Source organism: Mauremys mutica, unplaced genomic scaffold (genome assembly GCF_020497125.1).
Source record: "Mauremys mutica isolate MM-2020 ecotype Southern unplaced genomic scaffold, ASM2049712v1 Super-Scaffold_100320, whole genome shotgun sequence".
Lineage (NCBI taxonomy): Eukaryota > Metazoa > Chordata > Testudines > Geoemydidae > Mauremys > Mauremys mutica.
Genome location: NW_025423313.1, coordinates 363,702 through 378,743, shown reverse-complemented (window position 1 = coordinate 378,743; position 15,042 = coordinate 363,702). Strand labels below are relative to the sequence as shown.

General features: G+C 48.9%; 2 non-coding genes across 2 annotated transcripts; both read left to right on the top strand.

Annotated features, from left to right (window-relative positions):
- Window positions 1–168: 168 nt before the first annotated feature.
- LOC123360846 lies at window positions 169–381 on the top strand. Its single transcript, XR_006576077.1, has one exon. It is a non-coding gene; the product is annotated as a small nucleolar RNA U3 (small nucleolar RNA).
- Window positions 382–11,343: 10,962 nt separating this feature from the next.
- Window positions 11,344–11,560, top strand: LOC123360855. The gene has a single exon (XR_006576082.1). It is a non-coding gene; the product is annotated as a small nucleolar RNA U3 (small nucleolar RNA).
- Window positions 11,561–15,042: the final 3,482 nt, after the last annotated feature.

Genomic DNA, 15,042 nt, shown 5'->3' with positions numbered 1-15,042 from the left:
TTCAGGAAGACGTTAATTTGTAACAGAAGCTAAAGAGGCATTTTAAAAAGTTTCTTCATATGTTAGGTGCCACAATGAGACATGCATGCAGTGTGCTGTTTGTCAGTCTCGCTGTCTCTCTGATCATAGGGAGATTTGATGTATTAAATTACACATTGTAACCACTAAATATGGGCGCTTTAGACGTTAGACTATAGCCGTGGGAGGTTGTTTTAACACAAAGTGATTGGTCTCCCTAAGTAGGAGGATGAGTTAAAGTGCTCTTTCCTGAGTGTGAAGCGAGTAAGCAGTATTGCTTTGATGCAGTTGTTGTCTGTTATTGATGATTTTTCTTTCTTCCCTCTGGTGGTTGTAGAAGGGAAAGAACACGGACTGAGTGGTTAGTCTGTATAAACTACATTAAAAACATTTTTCTGAAGTTGGTGTTTAACTTTTGTTTCTGATGTGTATATTTAGAGAAGGGATGTAGTGATTGTAACTAATATTATTACTTCTGTATTGTGGGAGGATGTGGGTGTTTTTCAGCGAGTTTTCCAATAGCATGAAGAAGAAAATGCAGTGTAAAATACAACAGTTTTTATTTAAACAGTTGCTTAATTGAACTTCTAATTGCTTGAACTTCTAAGGCCTTGTCTACACTACAAGACTATTTCGAATCAACGTAGTTCGAATTTGTGGATTCGACCTTATGAAGTCGAATTTGTGTATCCATACTAAATACACTAATTCGAATTTCTGAGTCCACATTCACGGGGCCAGCGTCGACTTTGGAAGCGGTGCACTGTGGGAAGCTATCCCACAGTTCCCGCAGTCCCCGCTGCCCATTGGAATGCTGGGTAGAGCTCGCAATGCCTGCTGGGGGAAAAATGTGTCGAGGGTGGTTTTGGGTAACTGTCATCATTCAACCGTCACTCACAAACGCCCTCCCTCCCTGAAAGCGCCGGCGGGAAATCTGTTCGCGCACTTTTCTGGTCAGTGACAGCGCGGACGCCACAGCACTGCGAGCATGGAGCCCGCTGCGATCATCGCTGCACTTATGGCCGTTGTCAACTCCTCGCACCTTATCGTCCACCTCTGCAACAGTCAGAGGCTGAGAAATCGGGCGAGGAGGCTCCGGCAGCGCGGTGAGGAGAGTGGCGCAGACCTCTCAGAAAGCAGGGTACGCCGGGCAGTGGAGATCATGGTGGCAATGGGTCAAGTTCATGCTGTGGAACGGAGATTCTGGGCCCGGGAAACAAGCACGGACTGGTGGGACCGCATAGTGCTGCAGGTCTGGGATGACACAGAGTGGCTGCGAAACTTCAGGATGCGTAAGGGCACTTTCCTTGAACTGTGTGACTTGCTGTCCCCTGCCCTGAAGCGCCAGGACACCCGGATGCGAGCAGCCCTGAGTGTGCAGAAGCGAGTGGCCATAGCCCTCTGGAAACTTGCCACGCCAGACAGCTACCGGTCAGTAGCGAACCACTTTGGCGTGGGCAAATCTACCATGGGGGTTGCTGTGATGCAAGTAGCCCACGCAATCGTTGAGCAACTGCTCTCAAAGGTGGTGACCCTGGGAAACGTCCAGGTTGTCATAGACGGCTTCGCCGCGATGGGATTCCCAAACTGCGGTGGGGCTATAGATGGGACTCACATCCCTATCCTGGCACCGGCCCACCAGGCCAGCGATTACATTAACCGAAAGGGCTACTTTTCCATGGTGCTGCAAGGACTGGTGGACCATAGGGGACGTTTTACCAACATCAACGTCGGGTGGGCGGGCAAGGTTCATGACGCGCGTGTGTTCAGGAGCTCTGGTCTCTTTAGACTCCTCCAGGCAGGTACTTTCTTCCCGGACCACAAAATAACGGTTGGGGATGTGCAGATGCCTACAGTGATCCTCGGGGACCCAGCCTACCCGCTAATGCCCTGGCTCATGAAGCCCTATACAGGCGCCCTGGACAGAGAGAAGGAACTCTTCAACTACCGGCTGAGCAAGTGCAGAATGGTGGTGGAGTGTGCTTTCGGACGTCTCGAGGGGAGATGGCGGAGCTTACTCACTCGCTCGGACATCAGCGAAAAGAATATCCCCGTAGTTATTGCTGCATGCTGTGTGCTGCACAATCTGTGTGAGAGCAAGGGCGAGGCCTTTTTGTCCGGATGGGAGGTTGAGGCAAATCGCCTGGCTGCAGTTTACGCTCAGCCAGACACCCGTGCCGAGAGAATATCCCAGCGGGAAGCGCTCTGTATCCGGGAGGCTTTGAAAGCAAGTTTCCTCGGAGAGCAGGGTAACCTATGACTCTCCACTTGCTTTCAAGAGAAACTGACCCTGGGCCTGTGTCAGTTTGTGTCGATTTGGATCTGCGGCTACATGCCGCGTTCTCCAAGTTTCCCCCACTTCCAAAGCACGTTTTTAAGCAAATTAATTGTTACACTCATTATTAATAAATCTTTCTTTTACTTTGCATTTCTGTTCTGGTGTTGAGACATGGACGCATACTGTGCTGGGCACGGTGTGCGCTGACGTACAGACCGCTTCCTCCATAGAGGACTGACATCCTCCTGCTCCTACATAGGTCTCTGGGGTGGGGGACGGATGACAGTGGTTCTGCATGAAGGGGAGGGTTTGCAGGAAGGGGCGAGTGGTGCCTTCTTTGCATAGGGGTTTGGATGACGGCAGTGGGCTGCGGGTTTCTGCGTGGGAAGGGGTGATGGGTGTGGGAGAAGGGTGACTATCTGTCCGTGGATGAGGGCTCTTGTTGGGGCTCAGGGCAGCGGATAGGCTCGTGGATCCGTTGCAAGTGCATCGTAAGGGCAGCCTGCCTTCACAGTAATGGCGTGGCAGGCGCTAGGACCCTGGACAAGCATACACATTACGAAATGATCAGGGGCAGCATACACAACACAGAATGACCCTGGTGCCTACTGACTTCAGTGTGTGTGTGCCCCGCAGTTGATCCTTTCCCCAAGTCTGTACCCTGGTACTGTAGGCTATACCGTGCAAGTATGAAACCCCTGTCCACCCCATACAGCGAAAAATCCTCTGACAGGAAAGACATGACGGAAACAGTGATTAACAGCAAACATCTTTTATTAATCTAATAAACAGTGGGGGGATGAACCTTGGATTTGGGACTGGCTGAGCCTATAAGGGAAGCACTTCTACAAATTTCTAACGTGAGAAGTGCGGGGTACACGGCCGCTCTGCTCTGGTTCAGTGACAGTTCTCACGGCCTCTACCACCCCTCCATCTTGTACTTTTGGGTGAGGGGGGGCCAGGACTTCTTGGCTGGGGAGGGCGATTGCAGAGACACTGCAGGGGGGCCCTGTCCTCCAGCCTGCGGTCCTGCAGGACATCAACAAGGCGACGAAGCGTGTCTGTTTGTTCCTTCATGAGACCAAGCAGCGTTTGGGTGGTCTGCTGGTCTTCCTGCCGCCACCTATCCTCACGTTCCATGAGTGTGCGATGCTGCTCACATAGGGTCTTCCTCCAGTGTTTCTGCTCTGCAGCCTCTGCTCGGGAGCAGGCCATCAGTTCAGCGAACATGTCGTCCCTAGTCTTCTTCTTTCGCCATCTAATCATTGCCAGTCTCTGCGAGGGGGATGCCGGGGCAGTCCGGGAAGGAGCCGAAGCTGTGTGATGGGGAAAGTTAGTGATTTCCTTGTACAGATACATTTTGGCGAACAGTGAACACCGTCTAGTCAATTTCTATGAAGAAGACCGTACCGGACAACAAGTGTCACGTGGTCTCCAGAGAAGCACAACATTTTGGCCTACACTCTGATTGGCTGCGCCATTGCACAGGAGAGCGGAGAAGTCGGGAGAGATAGCAGAATCCCTCTAGCAGAGAGTCCTGGTAAGCCTTACAGTACATTATGCTTATCAGTTAACGGATAGCTGTGCCGTCGTGCTAAAGGCAATCTGGAAATCAGATACTATGACCCTTTTGCAGCCACTCCCGACACTGCAGGGGAAAGATCAATGTATGCTTTTCCTGTGTGGCCTACAGCACGTGGCTGCTAAGCGCGGGGCTTTGTTATGCAAAGTATAAGTAAACCATTAAGAACAGTAACTATTCGCTAATTGCCCTAATTAGATGCAGCACTTCAGTAACGAGATTACCCTGAGGCGTGTCTCTCGAGTGCAGAAAGAAAGGATGTTAAGGGAAGCACTTCACCGACCGGGACCCTACGCGGCCATGCTGGTAGAGGCGATGGTTCCCCTGTATCTGAGGATGTCGTGGCGTGGAAGAGTGAGCTTCACCGGAGGACCAAATAAGGCACCTCTTCCTCGAAACCTCCTGCGGAGGGTATTTGAGGAACTGTTTGAAGCATTTGTGGAATTGTCCATGGAGGACTATTGTTCCATCCCAATCTGTGTAGACCTACTGTTTGTTTAGTTTCCCTTTAAAAACTTTTAGATATAGTATTTATAGATAGAATTTATATTTTTGGTATACATGTTTTCGAGCAAATAAATATTTTCTTGTTTATACGACTTACCGCCTGATCCTTCCCCTGACTCTGAGTCCGGGTTCACGGCCGGTGAGGGTTGGTAGGGGATCTCTGTGAGGGTGAGGAACAGATCCTGGCTGTCAGGGAAAGCGGCATTGTGTTCGCTGTCGCCTGCGCCTTCCTCCACGGACCCTTCGTCGTCTTGCCCATCGGCGAACATCGAGTAGGAACTGTCCTGGCTCACTATGCCATCCACTGAGTCCACGGTCACTGGTGGGACAGTGGTGGCAGACCCACCGAGAATGGCATGCAGTGCCTCGTAGAAGCGGCATGTCTGGGGCTGTGCTCCGGAGCGTCCGTTTGCCGCTCTGACTTTTTGATAGCCTTGCCTCAGGTCCTTGACTTTCACGCGGCACTGCATCGCATCCCGGCTGTATCCTTTCTGTGTCATGGCTTGGGAGACCTTCTCGAAGGTCTTTGCATTACGCTTGTTGGAGCGCAGCTCCGACAGCACAGACTCCTCGCCCCACACAGCGATCAGATCCTGGACTTCCCGGTCTGTCCATGCTGGGGATCTCTTTCTATTCTTGCATTGGGCTGACTCCTCTGCTGGAGAGCTCTGCATCGTTGCAGGTGCCGCGGAGCTCGCCCCGATGTCAAAGCAAGAAATGAGATTCTAACTGTCCAGACAGGAAAAGGATTTCAAATTTTCCCGGGTCATTTCCTGTGTGGCTGCTCAGAACATCCAAGCTCGGACTGCTGTCCAGAGCGTCAACAGAGTGGTGCACTGTGGGATAGCTCCCGGAGCTACTAAGTTCGATTTGCATCCACACCTAGCCTAATTCGAGCTAGCAAGTGCGAATTTAGCGTTACTCCACCTGTCGGGGTGGAGTACCAAATTCGAACTAAGGAGCCCCCTAGTTCGAATTAAATGGCTTCCTGGTGTGGACGGTTGAGCGATTAGTTCGAATTAACGCTGCTAAATTCGATTTAAGATCCTAGTGTAGACCAGGCCTAAGTCCACTTTTTTATGCAGTGTCCCTCTCTTTTGTCCTCCCTCGTTCTAGTTTAAAGTTATAGGCTCATGGATATTAATTCTGCAAGTTCTCTCCACTTTCCACTTTTTCTTCTTTTCTCCACCCTCTCCCCCATTTCGAGTAGCCCCTATTTCTACCCCTAATGCTCTGCCAGTTCGTTGGTATGCAACTTTCTCGGAGCCTCTCTGAGCCCTTAGTACAGGCTGTAGGGTGGAAGTGGGGGAGGAGAAAATGGGACCCACAGAACCCCTGGCAGGTAAGGGGACTGGGAGAGCTTGGTTTGGGAAGGAGGGTGGAATGGGGGAGAAGAGGCAAATAGGGGTGCACACAGTCTCTACAGTGGTGGAGAGAATGGGGGCCCTGAAATGAAGCGAGGGGATAAGTGGAGGTACACAGAACCCCTAGTCCTATGGAGATTGGAAGAACCTGGCATGGGGGGAAGGGAGGGTACACAAAGACCCCGGCATGGGGGAATAGAGGAAACACAGAGTCCCTGCCATGGGGAAGTGGGAATGGGGGTGAGAACAGAGCCATTGGTGTGGGAAGAAGTGTGGGGAACTTGGTATGGGGATAATAAGGGTGCAGAGATTCTCTGGTAAGGGATGAGATTGGGGGAATTTTAGGGAGTCCCTAAAAAGAGTGGGATGGGAGAGGGCACATAGGGAGCTTGTGGGAGGGAACTGAGGGGTGCTAGGAGCCTCTGGGGCGGGCAATAAACTCGACCTGTACAAACTACAAAGTGTGCTCCCCCCACTTCAGTGAAGAACGTGGCCATCTGTTGACAAAAAGGCTGTTTGCAAAAGGTACGATCCATTTTCTTTCGTGACCACTTGTTTTAAAAAATGAGTCATTACGACGTTAATCAGGGTAGCCGGGGATTGGCAGCAGGGAGGGTGTCTTTGCAGGAGAAATGGCCGGCGCTTAGCTAGAGACGTGCTTTCCAAAGGGATTGCTGGAGGACGATTTTTACCATGTTTTCTTCCAATCAGGCACTGAATAGGCGGGATTGCTTGAATGCAGCTGCTGTCTGGCGCTGATGCCCGCTGCTTCTTCCCGCTGGAGAAGCGGGAGGGAGACAGCATAGACTGGGGGAGGGACGGTGTATTAAATGAATGAATGAAAAAGCTTTAAAATATGACTTTTTAAATTATGCTTTGGGAAGTTTATAACAGCTGGTTTTGTTTCTCAATCTATAGAATACTTAGTTTTTCTAGGTGGTGTTGTGAGGGGTTTGTTCACCAGCCTTTTTTTTAATTTGTTTGTGGAGGGGGATTTTGAAAACCAGTTTAGAAATCAGTGGGAATTGAGTGTCCAGCTCACTTGTAGGGCTTTGAAAATTCTCCTACAGGCAGCTTTAAGCCTTTGCCTTTTCCTGCTTTTCAGGAGAAAGAGACTGTAGTTAAATGCCTGTTACATCTCTACAGATGGTTACCGAACACTCTCCAGGAAGGCGAACGTGTACAGCACCTGACTCCGATACCAACTCTCTTTAGCTTCCATTCCAGACTGTTTGGCTAGGCTCACTAACAGTTATTGCTATTTAGATCGCTATGAATTATGGGTGCTGCTGTTTCAAGGGGGGAAATCGTGGTGATATACTTGCAAAACTAGAGACTTGCTGTCTCCTGGATACACCGTGCACGGAGTCGAGGAATTGTGCTGAGAGCAGCAATTTAACCAAATCCCGCTGCTCGGCCTCCGCTTTGCAGCATTTAAACTGTTGCGGTTGCAGTAGTAGGATGTAGGGGCGCCGAGTTTCCACTATCCTGGGGGGCTGCCCCCCCTCGGGCTCCTACCAGGCACCGCCCCCACCTCACCCCACCCCCCCCTTTCCCCAAGGCCCCACTCCCGCATTCAGCTCCTCTCCCTCCCTCCCTGTCAGCGGGCAGGAGGCGCTGGGGGAGGGCGAGGAGTGAAGGGGGCGGGGGCTGCTGCTGGGCACTAATGACCCATCTGGTTTCCCCCCCCCTCCCCCGGGATGCTCCAGTCTCGAAGCAGCCAGAGGCGGTGCCTGCCCCCGGTCACGTGACACGCGAAGTCTCTAGTGCCGGGGAACCGGAGAGAACCAGCTGCAGCCCCGGGCGGGCAGAGCTGCGTCGGGCCGGGCTCCGCCTGCAGGGAAACGGGCGCGGCACCGGCGCGTGGCAGAGCAGAGCCTGTGAGAGGCGGGGCCGGTTCGGGCAGTAACAGCGAGAGGGTTTGATTGGTCGGTAGGAGCTCCGCATGCTAATCAGGAGGCGTGTTTCTGTAAATAGCGACATAAACATCTTCTAATGGCCAGGGGGCTAAAGCTGTCTCGATTGTGCTTCATGACATGGGGACCTGGCTTTAGATTTGCGTCCTTTAGTTCGCTGGGGGTGAAACCCGCTGTATGAAAACACTCACCGTGGGGATTAAACGTCTGCGCCTTAGCCTGGGTATGTAGCCGAGGCGCATTTTGTAAAGGTTGTGCCTTTAGTTTTCATTTCTATAGTCTGTAATGAGGGAAGTGAGGTTGAAAATGTCTGATTTCGCTAAGCACCGGGAGCCGTTAGAGAGTCTATTTTAAACACAAAGTGAGGGCATAGTGTTGCTTTAAGGCAGTTGTTGTCTGCTATTGATGGCTATTCCTGCTTGTTACATTAACCTGTTTATAGTTTTTGCTGATGGTCTGTTTAATGACAAAACTTAATTTATTTTCATAGGATTTGGAAGAGAAGTAAATCTAGTGTGAAAATGGTGTTTTAAAGGTTTCTAATTAAGTACTTGCTGAAATTTTTTTTTAAATTCTTTTATGCTGCTATACCTTCTTCTCCTGTAATCTATGTCAGAATTTAGGTGGGTTCCTGTGTCTGCAGGTTCTCTTCCTTTGCCACTTTCTTCTCTGCTTTTCTTTTCTTCCCTTCCCATTTTTCTGGAAGCCCCTAGTTTTACACGTACTGCTCTGGCAGGGGGTGTGCAGTTTGCTCTTGGCCCCAAGCCCATCAGACAAGCCACACAGGATCTGAGAGTTGCTGTCTCCTGGCCGTATAGTGAGTAGAGGGTGGACTGGGGAGAAAAGCGGCTCACACAGAGCCCCTGCCATTGGGGAGAATGGGGGACCTTGCTATGGGTGGAATCAAACACACACAACCCCTGCCATGGAGAAAGACTGGGGAACCCTGGAATGGGTGGGGGAGACAATGAAGGGCATGGGGGGGAGGGGTTTACATGAGGTATTTGCATCTGTCAACATCTCCCATGCCCCACTGGGTGTTTTCCTTCCCATCTTATTTCTTCTCTTTTCTGTTACTCTCTTTTTTTCTGTCTGAGGTAAATGAAAAATCCACACCCCTGAGAGACGTAGCTGAGCTGACCTAAAGCCTCCTACAGTAATTCCTCACTTAAAGTCGGCCTGGTTAATGTTTCGTTATGTTGCTGATCAGTTAGGGAAAATGCTTATTTAAAGTTGTGTAATGCTCCCTTCTAATGTTGTTTGGCAGCTGCCTGCTTTGTCTCCTGCTTGCAGGAAGAGCAGCCCGTTGCAGCTAGCTGGGGGGGGGCTTGGAACCAGGATGGATCGGGCAACCCCCTATCAGCTCCCCACTCCCCTAAGTTCCTTGCGCAGCAGCTGCCTGCAGTTCAGCTGTGTCCCTCCCCCCACTGCCATGTGCTGCTCCTGCCCTCTGCTTTGGAGCTGCTCCCCGAGACTCCTGCTTGCTGTGCCAGGGGGAGGGAAGGAAGAGGGGGGGCTAATGTCAGGGTGTCCCCCTACCCCCATCCTCCATAGAGCCGGGCTCAGGAGGGAGAGAGCTTGCAGCAGCTGGGGTCTCAACAAGCTGATCTAATTAACAAGGCAGTGTACTTAAGGGAAATGTGCATATCTCCCTCCATTCCTGCTGCCTTGCAGAGTGGGAGAGTTAACCCTTGAGGGCTCAGTCAATTGCTAGTTCATCATTTAGCAGTAAGGGAAATATCCCACCCTCTGACTCCTCTACCTCAACCAAGCTTCACAATCATCATCACTGTGTACCAGTATTAAATTGTTTGTTTAAAACTTATACTCTGTGTGTGTATATATATATATACACACACACACACAGTCTTTTGTCTGGTGAAAAAAATTTCCCTGGAACCTAACCCCCTCATTTACATTAATTCTTATGGGGAAATTGGATTCGCTTAACATCGTTTCACTTAAAGTCACATTTTTCAGGAACGTAACTACAAGGTTAAGTGAGGAGTTACTGTCTAGACTGCTAGTTGGAAAAGCAAGAGGGGAGAGCACAGACTGAGTGGTTAGATTTTGTATACTGAATAAAAGAAGTCATTTTTGTAGTGAACCAGAAATCTAGTTATGAGGAAGGTTAGATATAATAGCTTTATTTAGAAACTTGTATAACGCTTAGGTGCAGATAGTCTGGTTTTCTTTTTGCTGGGGTGGGTTTTGAGTAAATAATTAGTCTGCTTGGTTTCTTTCATAATCTGAAGTGGATTGAGCCTCTAAATCCTTCTACTCCTCCCCCCTCCCTCCCAAATGTGAAGGGGAACAGCCTCAAACTTTTTGTCTTATTCTGCTTTGTAGGAGAAAGATGCTCTATTTAAATAGTCATGATCCATTTAGGTTAATTCTTATGCTGAATGGCGGGTAGGAGAGGGTATAAATCATTGGAGACTCTTGTCCCACTCCCTGTGTGGCCTGTGTTTTTCTTTGTTTTAAAATGAGACTGTCTAGTTTTTATGTAAATATATTTGGGGGGTTTCACTCATATTTATATTGCTATGAATTTCATGTGCTCTTGTCTCACAGCAGACATGGGGGAAAAGCCTGTGGCAATGGACTTTGCAAAATTATAGACTAGTGATTCTCAACCTGTGGCCCAATCAGCAGCTGCGGCCGATGTGGCATCCTCAGGGCCATACAGGTAGTATATATTGTGTGGATTCTGCTTACATAACACAGAGAAAGTTGCCTATGCAGCTCACAATGGTAAATAGGGTCAGACCAGAAGATATCTTCTTTCCAAGTGGGAATTGTGCAGGGAGGAACAACAGACCTAGTGCAGCTGTGTTGCCACTGTCTGCTAGCACTGAAATGGTTCAGAATGCCTTGGTTCAAGTGGCACCAGTTCTAAAAGTAAGGGTGATTTAGTGCTGTGGTTCTCAAACAGGGGTATCCAATGGTCTTCCAGGGGGTACAGCAACTCATCTAGATATTTGCCTAGTTTTACAACAGGCTACATAGAAAGCACTAGCAAATTTGTAACAAATTAAAATTCATACATTGATTTGTTTATACTGTTCTCTATACTATACACTGAAATGTAAGTACAATACTTATATTCAAGTGATTTATTTTTATAAATATTGCATCTGATTTTGTAAGCAAGTAGTTTTTAAGTGAGGTAAAACTTGGGGGTATGCAAGAGAAATCAGACTCCTGAAAGGGGTACAGGTGTCTCTAAAGGTTGAGACCCACTGATTTAGTGCAGGTACCACCGGTAACATAGAACCCTGCAAAAACTTCTAGTGCAGATGAATTTGAGAGCAAGCTGGAGAGAAACAGCTGCGGAGCATGCTAGAAAGGGCTGACCTGTCCAGATTGTCTGTGCCTGACAAGCTGTCATGTGGTACGGAAGAGCCTGTGAGAGGTATGGCAAAGCAAGAGGATTTGATTAGTTGCTAGGAGCTCCACATGCTAAGCAGGAGGTGTGTTTCTGTAAATAGCGACATAAACATCTTCTAATGGCCAGTCTTCTAAAGCTGTCTCAATTGTGCTTTAATGAAATGGGAACCTGGTTTTAGATTTTTGTTCTTTAATTCGCTGGGGGTGAAACCCCTTGTATGAAAACATTCACCATGGGAAGAAAGCTTGTGCACATTAGCCTGGGTGTGTAGCCGAGCACAGCTTTATAAGACTATACTTTCAGGGATCATTTCTATAGTTTGTAACTAGAGAATTGTGGTTGAAAGTGTCTGACTTTGCTAACCACGATGTGGAGTTAAAGTGTTCTTTTCTGAGCATGAGATGAGTGGATAGTGTTGCTTTAATGCACTTGCTGTCTGCTATTTATGACTGTTCTTGCTTTCCTTTTGGGAAGCTGAGAAGAAGAGAACACAGACTGAGTGGTTAGTCCTTATAAAACAAATTTAAAAATAAATATCTGAGCTTGTTTAAAGCTGTTGTTTAGTAGCAAGTCTTAATTTCTTTTGGTAGAATTTGGAAGAAAAGTAAAGGTAGTGTGAAAACTGGTGTTTTAAAGGTTTCTAATTCAGTTCTTACTGAAAGTTTTTTAAGTTTTATTTATGCTGCTCTCTCTCTCTTTTTTTCTTGTAATCCATTTCAGAATTTAGGGAGGGTTCTGTGTCTGCACGTTCTCTTCCTTTTCCACTTGCTTCTCTCTTCTTCCCATCCCATTTTTTAGGAAGCCCCTATTTTTTACTTCTCCTGCTCTGGCAGGGGGTACGCAGTTTGCTCTTGGCCCCAAGCCCATCAGACAATCCACACAGGATCTGAGAGTTGCTGTCTCTTGACTGTATAGTGGGTAGAGGGTTCTAAAGCTGTGTCAGGGTATGTCTACACTATGGGATTATTCCGATTTTACAGAAACCGGTTTTTGGAAACAGATTATATAAAGTCAAGTGAACGCGGCCACAGTAAGCACATTAATTTGGCGGTGTGCGCCCATGTACTGAGGCTAGTATCAATTTCCAGAGTGTTGCACTGTGGGTAGCCATCCCATAGCTATCCCATAGTTCCTGCAGTCTCCCCCACGCATTGGAATTCTGGGTTGAGAGACCAGTGCATGATGGGGCAAAAACAGTGTCGTGGGTGATTCTGAGTAAATGTCGTCAGTCAATCCTCCCTCCATGAAATCAACGGCAGATAATCATTTCGCGCCCTTTTCCCTGGATTACCCGGGCAGACGCCATAGCATGGCAACCATGGAGCCCGTTCAGCCTTTTTTTCACCGTCACTGTATGTCTACTGGATGGTGCTGACAGATGTGGTACTGCAGTGCTACACAGCAGCATACCCTTGCCTTTTGCAAGTTAGCAAAGATGGTTGTTAGCCATACTGTACTGTCTGCTGCTTTGCTAATTGACAATGATAGTTGCAAGTTATACTGTACTGTTTGTTGCTGTCGTGCGTGCTCTTGGCTAGCTTCAGTGAGGTTGACTGGGGGTATATGGACAAAAGTAGGAATGCCTTCCTAGATCATTCTCTTCTTTAAGCTTTGTCTAATGGAGAGGAAGTCCTGGCTAAACTATCAGGCAAGCCTACTAAAGAACTAGAGAAGCAAATGGCTGCTCCAGGTCAGAGCCCCAGATATCTGGCAGAAATGATGAGCTGCTTGTCATTCTAGGGGGTGCCCCTGCAACAACCCCACCCATTGCTTCCCTCCTCCCCCATCTCTCCTGGGCTACTGTGGCAGTTATACCCCCATTTGTGTGATGAAGTAATAAAGAGTACATGAATTTGAAACAACACTGACTTTATTGCCTCTGCAAGTAGAATTCAAAGGCAGGAAGGGGAGGGCAGCCTCCACCTGCTATGATATTCCAGGCAGGACTGAATCTCCATTAGACAAAGCTTAAAGAAGAGAATGACCTGGGAGTCATTCCCATTTTTGCCCAGGCACCACTGGCCGACCTCACTAAGGCCAACCAGGAGCACTCACGGGACGACAATGACAGATATCAGTCCTCCGATATCATCTGCCCTCAGGAAGGGAAAGAAAGGGGATGCTGCTGTGTAGCGCTGCTGCACCGCGTCTGCCAGCAGCATCCAGTAGACATACGGTGACATTGAAGAAAGGCGAGAAACAATTTTTTTCCGTTTGCTTTTGGGGGTGACACATATACCCTGAACCACCCGTGACAATATTTTTGACCCTTCAGGCTTTGGGAACTCACCCAAGAATTTTCTTCACTAGCTTCACCTCTGCACCAACTTGCACTTTTCCTATGTGAGCCTGGCTAGCTCAGTTGGTAGAAACAGCAAAGAGTCTTGTGGCACCTTATAGACTAACAGACGTTTTGATATAAACTCGTAGTGTTGACTGGGCCAGAGAGAGCAGCAGGTTTCCCCTATTGTTTCTTGCTCTTGTTTTCTTGACTAGTTTCTCCTCTGCACCAACTTGCTCCTGTTCTTCATGATCCTGACTAGCTTAGTTGATAAAGAATCAGACTTTTAATCTGAAGATCCACGGTTCAAATCCATGGTCAGGTGATAAACTACTCATGAAGATCTTAAACTGTCTTTCTCATGTCCTCTTTGATGTTACTTTTTCTCTGCAGGATTTTCCCTTTCCTCAGAAGGGCCTTTTTGTGTGTGAGTTTGAAGGGGCAACTTCCTGACAGCCCCTCTGTCCTTGCAGCCTGGAGGAATAAAGGCCTCTCGGCATAGAGCATGTTCCTCCCCTGCACACACACACACACACACACAGAATATCCCTAAGGAATTAGAATCACCTGCTGCCTTCACCTGTCCTGCTGGATCCCCAAATGAAGATGCTCTTCAGCCTAAACTCATGTCCCCTCTTTTCCCAGTGCCCCTCAGTCCCTGCTGTGCTCACTACTCCTCACTCCCAGCCAGAGCCTGCTCCTCTTCACCCTTCTCCTCTGTCCCAACCCACAGCCCCCTCCTATTCCCAGTGCCCCTCAATCCCAACCCACAGCCCCCTCCTATTCCCAGTGCCCCTCAATCCCAACCCACAGGCCCCTCCTCCTCACGCTGCTCCTCAATCCCAACCCACAGCTCCCTCCTTCCCTCCAGCAGCAGGTGCTTCAGACCCCCTCAGGAAGATTTTCTTGCAAGGTTTCGTGTACGAGTCTGCATGTGGATTTTACAGTATGTTGGAAATAGGTTGGGTTGCTTGCCGAAATGATCACTTTTGGCTGGTGTTGGATTCCCAGTCTCCATGTTACAGGGGCAGGAGTAAAATAAAGGGTTTTTATCCTTGTTGTGTGACTCGAGGGCAGCAGAACTGGGCTTGGCAGACCCTGATGGAGGGACTCACCCTCAATTCAATAGCACTTGCTAGGCAGGGGACAGGGGTTCTAAAGCCAAGGGGGTTGTGTTCTGGGTCCTAATACTAAAATTTAGGTGTTAGACCAATCCTAACACAGAGTAGCAGTGGAGGGATGAGTGAGTCCCTAGACAGCATAGTGAGTACGGTGCCTTCTTATTTTCTCCCTTTTTCCACCCAGGCTGGCAGGTGAACTGTACAGAGGCACCTCTGGGCTTGCACTGACTAAGGACAACTGCTGTGAGTGGGGTGAAGAGTGGGGATGGCTCCTGTTAAAGGACGTTTGGTTGCTGGACTTACGAACCGAAGGGAGAAGGACACTGCCCAGCTTATTTGGGGGGTGGGTCTTTCCCTCGTGGTTTATGTTTATGTGTTGGGGCTGCTGACATGACTTCTGCTAACCTTGGGCTTACACTGCAGTGTAGACATACCCTGAGAGGGCATCTATACTGTGATAAAATCCCACTGGCCCGGCTGGCCTGGATGATCTGATTTGGGCTCCTGGGGCTCAGACTGGAGCCCAGGCTCGGAGACCCTCACCCCTCATGGGGTCTCGGAGGCTGGGCTCAAGCTCAAGTGTC